Genomic DNA, 13,077 nt, shown 5'->3' on the forward strand with positions numbered 1-13,077 from the left:
AGACGCCCATGAGCAGGGGACACAGACCCCAATCCCCAGCCCCACAAGCCCCATGGGGGAAGAATGAAGAGCAAAATCCTAGCGTCCACGGCCACTGCGCTCATCATGGCCAGCCAGGTGCACCAACTCCATCTTTGTAGCAGCTGAGCTGAGGGTGGGGAGAGGAGACATTGAGTAAATGGCCCAAAGTCTGGTCCCTGAGCACTAGATAGCTTGATCCTGATGTGCAAGGAACAGCGCTTCAGGCCCAGGGAACAGCCTCTGCAAGGACCCTGAGGCTGGGGCCTGCTGGCAAGTCTGAGGAACAGTGAGAGACCGAGGCTGGCGCAGATTGAGGAAGAGGGAGGAGGCCGGCCCATGGGTTACTATAAAGAGTTTTATTGGAGTGAGACGGCAGCCCGGGGGGCCTGGCCAAGGCGGGGATATGACCTGATTAAGGTTTTCCAGAGGTTGTGTGCAGAGGAGGGGCCGGTGAGGAGGTGGGCGCAGGTCCCAGCGGGAGGGGACCAGGCGGCGGGACGCGTTAGGCTCTGGTATGTCTTGAAGGTAGAGCCAAGTGGCCTTGCCAACGGCTTACCTGTGGATGTGAGAGAGGTGGGGGCATGTTTAGGAGAAGGTGAGGGATCCAGGTTTAGGCCGGCTGACCCCTCACTCCTGGCCTCCCCAGCCACCCCACGGAACGAAGTCCCTCGCGGTCAGGACTCACCCCCCACACGATGCCTGCTCATGCTCAGCGCTGATGCTGGGTGGGGACCTTGGAGGCCACTGGACAGAGCTGGGACGCAGAGGCCGTCTTCTTCCCAGAGGGCTTCCTGGTGGAGGCGTCTATGGCTGGAGCGGGAAGCAGGCAGAGAAGCATAATTGAGGAGCTGAGGCGGGTGGCATGTGTCCTCCTGGGAATGGCCCAAGGGGGTGAGGAAGGGGAGGGAGAGGCTCCCTGCCTGCCCTGGGTGGCAGCAACGCTGACCCAGCACTGGCCGCCTCATCCCAGGCGCTGCTCCCGCCGGCGCCCGCCCCAGACACAAACACTGCCCATTCACGGGCCGGAGAGGCCGGGAGTCAGGAGGCATCAGCGTCAGCCGGCTGGCCTGGTGGAGTGTGAGGGCAGCCGCAGCTGGCCTGGGCTGTCTGTCCAGCATCCACTTGTCAATCTTGTCCATGTCAGGTTGGCTGTGCCAGGCTGGTTCAGGGTGGCTGGACTCCCAGCTGCGGCCTCAGCCACTGCGACTGTGTTCTCGGGAGCCAGGGCAGGCAGGCCGGGCAGGAAGCCATGGAAGGGGAGGTCTGAGGATAGCAAGAGCCCCACTGCCCAGGGCCAGCGGGTAGGCTCAGGGACCCTAGCATCCCAGCTGGCCTTTCTCTGTGGACGGGGCCGCCTCGCAGGCCCCCTTGGGCTGACCTGCTGGTGCTAGGAGCTCCCAGTTAAGTCGCAAAGGTCAGCTCCCTCCAGGGACCCCCTCCCCCGATGCTGAGGGTGATAGATCACCCAAGGACCTCGAAGGGGTGAGCCGTGGGGCTCTGCAGACCCCCCTCGGCCCCTTGTGCACCAGTGTCCCCTGGACCTGAGGGTCTAGCAGTGCTCCCTCTTGGAGGACACCTGCTTTAATCTGACCTTTGGATGTGCAGCGGCTGTGTGCCCTGGAATCATCAGCCCTGCCTCTGCCCCAGCCCTGGACTGCCCACCAGGGCACAGCAAGAAGACCCTGTCTCAGACCCCAGGCTGTAGGGGACACGAGGGGAAGGTAGGCACTATCCCTTGGGTGACCTGCATAGGGTCTCAGGCAGCCCCATCCTGCCATGACCGCTACCCTCCACAGCGCCCACAGTCCCACCTCAACACCGCCGGCCGCCCACCCCCTGACTTGGTCCAGGAGGTGCCTTCATAAAGCCAATGCTGTGTGGCCTTGATACCCTCAGGCTAGTGTCCAGGGACAGAGCCCAGATGGGATGGGGTTCTTGGGGATGCTGCAGCTTGACTGTGGGCTCAGGTGGGTCCTGTACTACCCCTCTTCTGGCCTCTTTCTGGGGTCCAAGTGCCCCCGGGGCCTAGAAATGTCAACAATAGCCACTGGGACCAGCAGCCTGGGCTCAACGGCCGTGGGGCTGCTCTCGGTCCAAGGGGCAGGTCTGGGAGAGGTGGCCAAGCCCAGGAGAGGCCTTTGGTCAGCCTGGGGGGGGGGGGGGGCGTAAAGACCCCACCAGAGCGCGGAGTGGGTCGGGGGGATGAAGGGCAGCAGGTGAGTGGACAGCTGGGGCTCCCGGACGAATCCCTGAGAATTGGGGGTGAAGAGGAGGCAAGGGAGAGGTGCCCCAAGCAGAAGGCCCAGCTGGGGCCAAGACCTGTGCAGAGGGGCCCAGCCTGGACCAGGGTCCAGGGTGGTGGCTGGGACACAGCCCCAGAGAGGGCTTTGGCAGAGGAAGTGGGTCATCAACAGCTGCAGGGTGCAGGGAAACAGCCAGGTGGATGGGCGAGGAGCATGGAGACAGGAAAGCAGGGAAGACACTGAAGCACCACCTAGGTGACCAGCAAGGTGGCTGGACCCGACAGCCGCGGGAGGGCTTCGGACGCAGGGTGAGCTGAGATCCATTCTAGAGGGCGAGCAGAGGGCCTCAACCCCGTGGCCCAGGGAGGGCTGTGCCTGGGGATGGGGATCAGAGCAAACAGTGCTCCAGGTGGGACGCACACCCCCAGCACACCCCCAGACACGGAACCCCGGGGTGGAGCCACCCTCCCTGGGAGCTCCCATCACAGGGTCGTGAGGCTGGGCCAAGAAGAACAGGGCTTGGAGTTGGGGGGATCAAATGGGGCTTCCCAGGGCAGGCCACAGCTGGGCCGGGGTCTGAGGAACGAGGAAGCACGTGGCCAGTGAAGGGGCCTGGGGGGGCAGCGGGGGTGCTACGAGACACTGGAGGGCTCTGGCAGGAGGCCACAGCTGGGCAAAGGCTCGGCAGACAGTGTGTAAGCTGGCCCGTCGTGTTAACCCTGGGGACAGTGGGGGCCCGGGGTGCCCGAGGGAGGCGGGTGTGAGAACTGTAAGCCCACACCGGTGTTCACTGCTGTTCCCAGCCCCCGTCCTGACCCAGATCTTGCTGCCATCTGAGCAGGAAGGGAGCTGCCATCTGAGATTGGGCCCCTGTCAACTCAGGGATGAGAGTGGGCCCCACTGTGCAGGAGGGAGACCAAGACCCGAGAGCCCCTCCCCTCCCCCACCTCCCCTTCCCCACCTCCCTCACTCTGGAAGTGGCTCCCGGTCCCCCTGGGTCCAGCCCCTGCCTATATCTTGGGCAGATCGACCTGGGAGGGGCCGGGACCAGGGTCCTGCTAATCTCTACTCTTGGGGGACAGCCTGCCAGGTTTGCGGCGGGGGTGGGGGGTGGCGGGTGGGGTTGGGTTTCCAGTTGGCCCCTTCCCAGGCGCCGACACCTGTCCTGGGTGCGACGGGCCCATTCTGCTGCTGTCACAGATAGCACCTCCAGCGCTCACCGGCTGTCCAGGGAACAAGGGCTGGCATTGGGCTCTGGCTGGGCAGGGAGGCGGGCATGGTGGGCCAGGGCCCAAGGGAGGGGCAGTTGGAAGAGAGATGCCTGCCCCCTTTCCCATCAGCTTCTCTCAGGGCTCAAACTGTTCCTGGCTCGTGAGTGGCTCCCATGCACCTCCCTGCCCCCAGAGCACAAAACCCAGTGCCCTGAGGGAACTGCAGGGAGGGGAGGCTGCCTGGAGGGGTATGGGGTGAGGGCGGAGCAAACTTGGGGGTCCAACGGGGGTCCCCTTCTCTACAGAGCACAAACCACCCCTACACCTGACAGGCCCCAAACCCCTTGTCAATGAAGTGGCCCAAGAGGCGGAGGAGGAGGTGGAGAGAGGCTGAGGTTGGCGGGCCCAGTGACAGCATGGCACCTGGGTGGGCACAGGATCGGGCCCCAGCCCAGGCCCGGCTCCTAGTCTGGCTCTGGTGACTCCTGGCCCGGTGCTGCAAGCAGTGGACCATGGGCATCTTTTAGTGGCTGTGACACCCTCCCTCCCACACCTTTGGTTTCCTACTGGTTTGTCCCTGGATCCCCCACCGTTGCTGGGTCTTTGGGCATGTGTGTGTCTGGGTGCCCACATCTCTGTGTGGCTTGGAGCTGGCTTTGGCCAATCCCCTGGTGACCTAGCCCATCCTGGGCTCTCTGCCTGGCTCTGGCTCCCCCAGTAAACCAGGTCATTGCACGGCCTCCAGATCCCTCTGCACAAACTCAGCCTCCTCCATGACTGACCACCACAAATATTCACTGAGCCCCATCCACATGCTTACGCATATGCATGTGCTGTGTGTCTGTGTGCATGGGGGGAGGGGAGGACAGGCTAGAGTCCTTGCTAGGACTTGCTGATCAGGCCCTGGGCCCTGGGGCCCCCTAAGTGGTTGGGTCAGCAGAGTCAGGGTCCCAATACACATAGCTGGACCAAGGCCTGTGCTCCCAGCCCACCCCCCATACACTGCCTGCCACTCCTCTCTGGGCCTCTGTGGGCTAAGATGGGGCCTCTACCTGCCAAGACCCCTGTTCACCCCCCTTCAAAGGCTGGGGCCTCGCAGGCAGGGTCCAGAACTGGAGGGGACGAGGATAGGAGTGGGGGCTGTACTGCAAAGCAGACCTGAAGACCCTTCGAGGCTCCGGCACTGAGAGCCCCCATCTGGTGGGCTGGGGGTGAGGAGGAGGGCTCCCGACCTGCAGTCCCATACCCAGTCTGAGCTGGGCACCCCAGGACAGCCTCAGAAGTTTCTAGCAAATTCCTTTGGTCCTGCCACTCCCCCTGCTGGGTCCCAGAGCTCAAGAGCCTAGAATGCCATGGCCTTGGATCCCTTATTCCTCACCACCATCCCCCTGGGCCCGGGCTACTCCTCTAAGTGGGAAGGGGCACCCCTGGGTCTAAGCCCCACAAGGTGCTGCCCCAGACCAATGCCAGGATGTGCACCTCTCATGGCCCACAGTTGCCTTCAGGGCGGCTGTCCACTTGAGGAAGCCCAGCTCTGCAAGACTGACCCTGGCGGGTCACTCGTCCTGTCCTTCCGGACCCCAGACCCTGCTCTGTCTGTGGGCCTCCTGACTTCTGAGAGCGTTTCCTGCAGGCTGAGGGGGCGCTTTGCACTGGGGCGGGAGCTGCAGGTTTCCCACGGTCAGATACTTCTTCCTGGGGGGTCACAGAGCTCCGCTCGGCAGGTGGGCACAGATAGGGGAGTCCCTTGGGCCTCTCCTCAGGAATGGTCCCAAGTCACCCCACCCATGCCAACTCCGCCTCCACCCCGCCCTGCCCCCCTGGCGTGGAGCCCGCAGCCCGCGGAGCTCATTAGCGCCGCAGCAGCCCTGTCGAGCTCGCTTTAATTGGGGCCGGCAGGACGTGAGAACCCGGGGACCCCGTGCCCGGGCGCAGGGGGAGGGGGCACCCGCCTGCGCCGCCTGCGGCGGCGGCCCCAGATTAGCACAGCTCAATGGGCCCAGCGAGCGGTAATTAAAGCTGCCCGCCCGGGCTGCAGCAGCCGACGGAGGCTCTGGCGCTCGCCCCGGCTGGACCTGCAGTGCCTGCCCCGCGCCCACAAGTCCTGGGAGGCCACAACTGCCCATCCCAGCCAGCCCTCACCCTCCCCGCCAGGGTGACCAGGGCAGTTGCTGCACACTGGAGCCTGCCTTAGTTTCCCCTGAAAGTTGGGCTGACATGGCCTGTCACAAGGTGTTTCAAGGTGGTGGGTAAAGTAAGGCTCATGAGTGGATTCTGGCTTCTGAGTGCGGGTGTGGCTGTGGCCAGCCAGTCCAGGACCCTCCAGGGACCCCCGCAGGCCTGCCTCTGCCTTGGGCCTCCCAGGAGCTGTCCAAAGGCCTGGCCATGCAGCTGGGCACCAGACCCTAACAGAGAGGCAGCCCAACGGGGCTCTGGGAGGCCCAGGCTGAGCCCCTATGGGAACATGTGTGGTCCCTGTACACAAGTCCGTCTGCGGGTTGGGCTCCCAGTGGGCGAGTGGTTGCAGGACACTTGGGATCCTTTGTTCCTCTTGACTTCGCCTGAGTTCCTCACTGTTCCAGGCCCTCACCTCAGAGCCTTGGGGCCTGGAGGCAACTCAGGCCTGGGACAGAGGGGCCAGCCTGGCACAAGGAGGGATGCAGGTAACAATGCAGGGGGCACAGCTTCCCCTCGTTCTGACACCCCTCCTGGGGATGATTCCAGAAGAGCAGTCCCAGAAGCTCCAGAAGGCCCTGGTAGGGGCTGGCCAGGAGGTAGGTGGCTAGGCTGAGTAAGATGCTGGGGGGCCCAATGAAGGCAAAGGCAGAGGGGGACGGTGCAGGAGGCCATGGAACCTGGCCTCTGGTGTCTGCTGTCAGTGGGAAGCGGAGGGTATGGGGGTCTGCTGTTGCTGATAGGCCCGTGATGGGGCGGCTCCGTCAGCTGGTCACCCCCACACCAACCCTGTCATTACTTGATCGGGTTTCTCGCTGCAAACCCCAGGCTCCGTGTGGTTTCTCCAGAGTCATAGGATCTGGCCAGGCCTGTCCTTGTCCTGGCCAGGGGGGTGGGGGCCCCTGGGGGGCCTGGGCCCGCCTCTCTCCTGCCTTTCCAGAGGCGAAAGGGTCACAGTCGGTCAAAATCTCCTGCAGCCAGCAAGGCGAGACTCTGGGACTTGTGTCATCCCAGTGGGGCCCAGGACCCAGGGAGACTCTGTCTTGGCCCTCCCACAGGTAGGGGTGCCCTCTCAAGCCCCACAGGTCCCACGCCTGCCTGCAGCTGGTCTTGAGCCATCTAGGGCCTCGGGGGCAGGGGCACAAGGAGACACAAGCAGCAAAGCTATGGGCCCATAGGCAGGGCAGCCTGGATTTCTGTCAGGCAAGATCCCAGGGCTAGATGGGGCAGCCCCGGGGGCCCCACAGGTCCCAAGGCTCACTCATCTAGACAGGGGCCAGGGGGCGGGGGATGCACAGTGGCCCAGCTGCATGCACATGCTCGAATACCAACACCTGCCTTGCCACATTGGTGACCACCTGCCTGGTCCTACAGGCCCGCCCAGCCCCATGCTCCCCCACAATACACGCCCATGTGGGTGCCAGGCCCCTGGAGTGGGGAGCTGTCAATGTTTTACCACCAGACTTGAGAGACCATCGTGACTCCAGGGTGGTAGCAAGAGTGGGGCCCACAGGCCGCCTGGGTCTGGTTTAGCCACATTTTTTCTCTTGGGAGACGGGCCTGCTGCTTCCTCTGGTGGAGATGTTTACTCTTCCTGGGGCGGGGGCGCTTGCTGTGGTGCGTGTGCATGCGTGTGCATGTGTGTGCATGCGCATACACGTGGGTCCCTGTATGCGGGTCCCAGGCAGCAGGTGGGGTTTGAACCGGCTTCCAGCAATGAGCAGGAACAGAGCTCAGAGCGGAAAGGCCCAGTCCAGACCACACCCTGGGATGGCAGGTCAGTGCTGCATGGTCCAGGCTGAGACCCCCCCCCCCACCCCAGGACCCAGTAATGTAGGCAGATGTTGAGTGCTCCTGGACCAATAGCTGCCCTAAACAGGCAGGTGGCTGGATGAGAGTGAGAACGGAGACTGTGGGTGTGAAAGTTGAAGGTCAAGTCCTCACTCCACACCCACTGGCACTGTGACCTTTGGCTGCTTCCCGCCATCTCAGTTTCCCCATCTATAAAGTGGGGTAATGGTAATACCACCTCGTCATTTAATCTGTGTCAGGTGTTTGGGACAGGGTGCAGCAGGCAGGCAGCACTCAGCAACTGTGCCATGCCCGAGTTCCATCTGGGGACAGCATCCTCTTTGTTCTGCAGCGTCCTCTCTGGTCCCCTTGGGAGTCACTGGCCCCAGGGCCCAAGAATTATTTTGAGAGAAAAGGGTGAGATCCCAGCTGGGCACCAGGGGAGGGATGCTAACCCACTCATGTGATCTCGGGGCCAGGAGTTCCAGGAGGGGAGCGGGTTTTGGGGAGCTGGGGCCTGGAGCTCAGCTGGGGAGAATCCAGGCAGGCTGCTGAGGAGGCAGTGCTTGGGTTGGCAGCAGAAGGTTGGAAGCAAGGGCCAGAGGTGAGTGCGGGAACTGCCCTGCAGCAGTTCCATGGGGCTGGGTGGCCACTGAGAGACCCTGTGCCAGGCCACCCTGGCCTAGTGGGCAGCACTCTCTCCTCCTATTTGGAGACCACCTTGGACTAGTAGAAGGTGGCTGGGGCGCTCCCCAGGTCACCCCCAGGAAGCCGTGGAGGATAAGGGGGTGTGGGCCTCTCCAAGCCTGCCCAACTCTGGGTCGGGTAAGCCGGGTGAGCATCCAGGTCGACCGTGCTGTGGCCCACTGGCCTCCCGCCTCAGCCGCCGCCTGGCTCCAACGAGGGCAAAACTCCGACCCGATGCCTGACACTGACTAGGGGAATTCCTGCTCACCCCTGTCCCCCTGCCGGGCGCCCCTTCCCGCCCCTGGTCTGCCCCCCTCCTCCCCAGGCGCCCCCTCCTGCCCACGGTCTGGCCCCACCCCGGTCGCACCCCCCTCCACCCTGCGGTCCGCCCCCCCACCACCCCGGGCCTCCCCTCCCGCCTGCGGTCCAGCCCCCACTCCGGGTGCGCCCCCCTCCCGCCCGCGGTCCAGTCCCCCCACTGCTCCCCGGGCGCCCCTCCTGCCCGCGGTCCGGCCTGGGCGGGGCGGGCCGGCGGAAGGGGCGCCCCGGGCGCCGCTCAAAGGGCCGCTAATGTTCGCTAATCCCGGCCTTTCAGCGGCCGCGGCCCGGGCTGTTGGCCCAACAACAGGCGTCTGAAAGGGGCGCGCGGGGCGCGGGGGCCGCTGCCCCCGACCGCCCCGCCCCGCCCCGGCGGCCTCCCGCCCGGACCCCGATCTCGGCGCGGGAGCGGGGGTGCGCGTCGCGTCCGGCGGGGAGACTGAGGCCCGGCGGGGCGGGGGCGGGGGCACTGCAGGGCCGTGGGCCGGCCCGCCCCTCTGGCCGCGCGGTTCCCAGGCCCGGTGGGGCGCGCGGGGCCCTCCTGGCGCAGACGGGCCGGCCCCTCCGGAGCGTGACCCCGGCTTTCAGCGCCACCCCTGGCCCGGCCCCAGCGCCTCGTTAGGGATTTAATTAAGGAGCCGCCGGGGATTTGCATAATCTCCGAGCCGGGCTGGGAAGCCCCGGGACGGGAGGGCCCGGCGGGGGAGGAGCGGGCTGAGCGACTCTTTGGGCTGGGGTCTCCCAGTTCAGGGGACAGGCCTGAAGCAGGAAGGCCCCTTTTGTGTCAAAGCCGGCCCTGGAATTCCCCATCGGAGCCAGAGGGTCCCTCCTCCTCCCCAGCTGACTCGAGCTGTAGACTCAGCTGGGCCTGGGCCCCCAGGCTGGGGAGGGCACCCCCGCGGGCAAACAGTGAATGCAAACATTCCAGCCCCAGCCCAGCCCTGGGGAGCAACAACGCCTGCCACTGCCCGCAGGTCCTTGGGAGCCTGTCCCCCAACCCTGGTGGCAGCCGCAGTCAGACCGTCAGGGGTCCCCAGCCAGAGCAGAGGGATGGTGGAGGCTGCCCACCCTCCCAGGGCAGGGCATTCTCTCCCCAGTCGGGATGCCTGGCCTGAAGAGGGCAGGGACCAGGCTCTGTGCCCCAGTTCTGGCTGGACTTCTGTGCTGACTGCTCAGTGGTGATGGCCCCAGGATGTGTCCTTGGACTGTGGACCTGAGAGTGGAGGTTAGAGAGGGTCCTCCCAGGCTGGCCTTCTCCTGGATCAATAAGGCGACACTGTGATCAATAAGGCGACACTGTGATCAATAAGGCAGCGCTTTCAGGGGGGGTTGGGGAGTAGGCTTACTCCCCCTCCCACCCCCTACATTCCCAGAACCTCTGTGTCTATCAGCAGTCCAGGTAGGGAGACTGAGGCACTGTTCACAGGGCTTGCTCTTTGTGTCTGGGTCAAAGAGGATGGTATGTCCTGCTCCCCAGTGCCCACCAGAGTCTCAGATTGGGCAAGGCCATGACAGTGTGGCCTCCGAAGGGTGGCCAGGGCTCAGCCAGGAGGCCCTTTGGGCCACAGCCACAGCACCAGCAGCCCCTCCCAGTGCCCAGCACCAGCCTCCCCTGCGGGCATTCCCACAGCCTTCACAGGGCACCGTGGGGCCCGCAGAGGACAGGGCCAAGGCTTTTCATCTCCTGGGTGGTGGGCCAGGGCTGGATGATCCCTGGGGGCAGGGCCGCCTCCCAGGCCATTCCCTCTGGCACCCTCGTAGGACCTAGCACCCTAGCCTGGCCTGGGTTCTGCCCACCACATCAGGGAAGAACCCCAGGCAGAGTCAGGGGACAGAAGGGTAAGAGCGGGCCCAGGGCCCACAGACCAGGGCCTGGAATTCCACCTCTCCCCACGACTGCTCAGCCCCCAGCCTCTCCGCAGGGACTGAGCTGCTCTGCCTGCCACCCTGCCCCCTCCATCCATGTGCCACTCTGCATCCGCAGTGGCTCCTGTGACCTCTGAGTCTAAGTCAAAGTCCCTGTAGTGGCCACGAGGCTGGCGCACCCGTGCTCTGCGGCCCCAGCTGCTATCCCCCCATCCCCCACCCTCTGGCTCCTTCTGCTACAGCCACTGGGCCACCAGGTGCCCTGAAACTCAGGGCCACTCAGGCCTGGCTCCTTCTTATCATTCAGGTCTGAACCCAAGAGTACCCTCCTTGAGGCCCCCTCCCTGACCCCCTTACTGCCCAGCTCCCCCCTACTCACGTCACTATCTAAATGTCCCACTGGGAGGCAGGCCTTGCTCCAGTCAGTCTCGTTCATGGGATCCCCACCTCAGCTTGGAGGGAAGATGTGAGTCATTGGTGCCCCATGGGGCTGACATCTGCAAATGGCTGTGTGACCCCTGGGAAGCCCATTTCTTCAGCTGAGAGTCTGGGTTTCCGAATCCTCACAGGGCATAAATGGAGGCTCTGGTGAGCCGGGAACACCACGCGTGCTCAGACAGGCCCAGGGCTGCTGCGTGCTGGCCCAGGCCCCAACTGAGTGGGGCTGCAGAGTGGGGACCACACCCAGGCCCACCGTGGGGTTTGCCTGCACGGCACCTCTCCTCCACCTTCTCCCAGGAGAGAGGGTAGGGAGTCAAGGCCCAGAGGTGGGCTGTGGTCACTATGAGCCACGGTGCCCACTCTGGTCTGGTCAAGTAAGGCGGGCTTCCCTGGACTGAGTGTGAGGGGTGATAGCGGAGGAGGTGGCCTCATGAACTGGGCCAGGCAGGTGGGCCTGGGCTTTGGGACTCCAGGTTGTCCCTAGAGCTTTGCCTGGCCTGGGGACCCTGGGGAGGAGGAGCTGCCTGAGCAATCTGTTTTGGTCCCGGCAGCCCCTCCTTCCACCAGGCTCTGACTCAGTCCAGCTCTTTGTGGTCTTGGGAACCTCCACTCACCTGAGTGCATGGGCCAGGGGACAGGAGGGCCCTGGCTGTGGAACTGGAAGGGCCAGGGAAGCCAGATATGACCTGGAAGGGGACAGCCCCAGTCCAGGGCTAGGGCACAGTGTGGACATCTGGCTGAAGTAGGAGGACGCCCCTGCAGCCTGGTGGGGAGATGCAGGTAGAAGGGCTCTGGAGGGAGGTGGACTTCAGCTCACAGAGAGGCCCAGAGTGAACCCCAACCCTGACCGCCAGACCCCGTTCCCAGCTGAGGGGTCTGAAAGTCCAGAGGGCACAGGCCACAGCTGGCTGCAACTTTGACAGAGAGGCAAGATGACCCTCTGCTACAAACAAGCCCTTGCTTGCCTGACTCGGTGCCTGAGACCCCACTAGCAGGCACCCATCCTGCCAGGGGACCGGGTTCAGGAGAAGCAACTCAGCCCTGTCCCCCGGCAGAGGTGCAGGCAGGAGGGAGGGAGGGTGGGCCTCAGGCTGCAGCCCCTACTGTGGCTTGTGGGGCTGGGGGTGCTCTGGAGGAGGCTCTGGAAGAGGCTGGGGGGACAGAGGACCTCACTCAGGGGGAGCCGCTGCAAAGGCAAGCTGAGGGGGCAGGGCTGTGGGCCGTCAGGGGCCTCCTTCAGGGCGGTGATGTGTGGCAGGAGAAGCCCACGCTCACTGCCTCCTGGGTCTCCACCCACTCCACAGGCCAGGGTCTATAGGACTCCAGAGCCCTCGTGGCCACTGGAGGAATGGAGAGAAGACCCCTAGTTTCCATTCATTTCCACTTAAAGTGTCTAACTATTTCCCTAGGCAACTCCCTGGCCTCCCTGACCTGGAGATGGAGCAGGCAGGAGTGGGCAGAAGCCTTGGCTGGGGGGCTGTGCCCAAGGGCTGGCCTCATTGTGGCCCTCACAGCCGAGAGCTGCTCTGTTGAGCGGGGCCTGAGCACAGGGCCTGGTCTCCCCTGCTCCCTCCTTCTCTGGCCCCCAGGCTGCCCTTGGCCCAGCCCAGATGCTGAAGGGAAGACGTGGCTCTTGGGGATGGAAGTGGCTCACCCAGGAACCCTGCTCTGAGTAGACCCCTCTGGCTGGGCACAGGCTAGCTCAGGGGACTCATAGGGACCCTGGGCAATTTCTTGGGTCTGGAGGAGCAAGAGCGAGGCCACTGGGAGAGCATGCAGCAGGAGTCTGCTGGGCTGGGTGCAGAGCAAGTCCTCAGCCCCACTGGCTGGAGCTGGTCCCTCCTGAAGGGGCCTTTCTCTGAGGCCCCGGGGTGTGGCGGGAACCCCCCGCCTGCCCGGTGCCCAGTCCTCCTGTCGGCGCCTCCCGGCCCGGCGGCCACAACCCTGATGTTGCTTTAATAAAACAAAGTTTTTCTTTCGTGCGCGGCCTCCAGTGGTGAAAGAGCCGATTTACGGAGCCCCCGCGCCCCCTCCCCGCCGCCCCACCCGCGCTGCGGTGGCGCTGGCCGCGGCCGGTAATTTATAGCTTCAACTTAGCACACTCGCGCTGGGCCAGCCCGGCGGCATGACTGGGGCCATTTATCCCCGGCCCCCCCAGCGGCCGCCGAGGACAGCCTTTCTTCCGCGCTCACAGGCGCCATTCACGGCCCGGCCGCCACACTCCCGCCCAGGCCACGTTCCTTATTAAGACGTTTGGAAACCCTGTGGAACCCCGTGGGTGAAAACAAGCTGGGCTGTTTGTGCCTTGGCAGCGTGTGGCCACC

At 64.6% G+C, this 13,077-nt stretch overlaps 1 long non-coding RNA gene across 1 annotated transcript; it reads right to left on the minus strand.

Annotated features, from left to right (window-relative positions):
- Window positions 1-433: 433 nt before the first annotated feature.
- LOC124237447 (uncharacterized) lies at window positions 434-10,888 on the minus strand. The gene is made up of 3 exons (XR_006888007.1): window positions 10,692-10,888; window positions 707-831; window positions 434-577 (listed from the first exon to the last, which is right to left on the minus strand). It is a non-coding gene; the product is annotated as an uncharacterized LOC124237447 (long non-coding RNA).
- Window positions 10,889-13,077: the final 2,189 nt, after the last annotated feature.

The sequence above is a fragment of the Equus quagga genome, chromosome 3 (genome assembly GCF_021613505.1).
Source record: "Equus quagga isolate Etosha38 chromosome 3, UCLA_HA_Equagga_1.0, whole genome shotgun sequence".
Taxonomy (NCBI): domain Eukaryota; kingdom Metazoa; phylum Chordata; class Mammalia; order Perissodactyla; family Equidae; genus Equus; species Equus quagga.